Raw genomic sequence first — 2,074 nt, forward strand, 5'->3', positions numbered from 1 at the left:
ACTTAATATAAGCAAATATCTTATTACATTTAACAGGGTGATTTAACCCTTTCACGTTAAACTGAATATGATAATAGTTTGGTCCACTTTTAGTATTATTTAAATGAAGGGTTAAAATGTAAGCTAAAACCAATCCATAAATCTTAAGAAATGGTAACCAAGCAAAAAGTTGGCCAAAGAAAATTCGAAAACAGCTTCTGAGAAAAAAAAACACACCCCGCCCACCTCCCAAAGAAGGAAAACTGACCAATAGAAAGCCGGCATCTACAACTATGAACAACCCCCCACCCCCCCAGAAAGCCTGGTGATCTCTCCAATTAGTTTCAAGGTTGTTTATATTCCAACCTAGACTAAACAATGTCCAGAAAAGAAATTCAGTTCTCGTATTTCGCTGGGGTATTGCTGTGTGTATACATCTAATGATGCATCTGGGAACATCTTCAGTGATGTTCCTGGAATTATCGAGTGGTTCGGGTCTTTCAATATCATGCACCCTCCTCCAAGTGGCTCCAGCTTGTGTCCAGATGGCTAACTACTTATGACTCCATGGCTCCCTTCTTTTGAACCACAGTCATCTTGAGGCCCTCTCTGCCACATCGGTGGTACTGCGGATGGCTCTCCTCTTCCTGTCTCCCTCGATGCCCAAATTGCTGAAGGCTCTGGCTAAGGAACGGGCTGCAAATACCATGCAATCAACCTCCACTGGGAGACACCTCGCTCTCCATCCAGCCTGCTGACAGTTGCTGCCCAGTCTTGCATACTTGGAGAGCTTCCTTTCAAAGGCCTTTTCCGAGCGACCTTCCTGTGGGACTGTCAGCTCCAGCAGCATAACTTGCTTAGTAGACTCAGACATAAGGACAATGTCTGGTCACAGGGTGGTGGCTGTGATATGGTTGGGGAACTTCAGCTGCCGTTCGAGGTCCAGCAACAGCTGCCAGTCTCTTGCAGAGGTCAGGATGCCTGCAGATGTTCTTTTGATGGGTATTGGCTGCTCCCTAGTTCTGACAAAGGCAACGATCTGCTTGGAGGGTCGGGACTGCTTCGCCCGCTCAACTCCTGCACTGATGGCTTCAGCGATGGTCTTCAGGACCTGATCATGCCTCCATCGGTACCGTCCCTCACCAAGTGCCCCAGCACAGCCCTTGAGGATATACTCCAGGGTTCCTCGCTTGGAACACTGTGACTGTGACAATGACAAAGACAAATGGCTCTGCTTTGCCCCATGTGTGTAGGTTTGATGGGCTTGGAAGCACATCATACACTGCTTGGATGATAAATTGGATGCAGTGTGGTGCGGCTTTCCAAAGCTCAACCCAGGTCACTTTCCTCTCCACCACATTCTCCCATCTTGTCCAAGCTCCCTGTTGCTTCATTCCCACTGCCTTGTAGGTTCTCCTCTCCTCCACTGCTGCTCTCACCCCCTCCTGAAAGGCGACGCCTTTCCATCCCTCTGATGGTGTCCATTTGGGGAGTTGGAAAGGATCCTAGCCCAGCTCGGCCTCGTGTGACCACTCCCACCAGTCTCCTGCGACGCAGCCTTGCCTCTGCTTCCTGAACAGCTTCCTCTGCCCTCCACTTCCTGCTAGTCCTCACTTGGATCCCTGCTCTAGCCACCTTTAGATCACCTGAGTCCCTATACTGTACCACTTCTCTGGCTCGTGTTACCTTCAAATCTTTCTCCAAGGATTTGAACGGTAGTTGCAGCTTGTTGTGTTGCCCATAGAGTGCGATACTGCTCAGGCTCTTTGGCATCCCCAGCCATTTCCTGAGGTGGAATGCCATGCTGATACACCCAGGTTTGATACTTTCCAGGTAGGCCAGAATTGTCCACAGATTTCAGCCAGCCATCCATCTCGGTGCAGGTCGCCTGAATGGAGGATGTTGTGTCCCTTAAAGAGCTGTCAAAAGCCATACCTAAGCTCTTGATTGGCTTTTCTGTGATGGTTGGGATAGCTGTGCCTGCAATGCTGAACTGGAACTTGTTCTCCACCTTTGGCTGGTTTGATATGCATCTGGGCCCACTCCATCGGGTCCAGTCGTTGATGCAGTGGACCATCGGTATCTACACTTTAGC

This window comes from Hypanus sabinus, chromosome 2 (genome assembly GCF_030144855.1).
Source record: "Hypanus sabinus isolate sHypSab1 chromosome 2, sHypSab1.hap1, whole genome shotgun sequence".
NCBI lineage: Eukaryota > Metazoa > Chordata > Chondrichthyes > Myliobatiformes > Dasyatidae > Hypanus > Hypanus sabinus.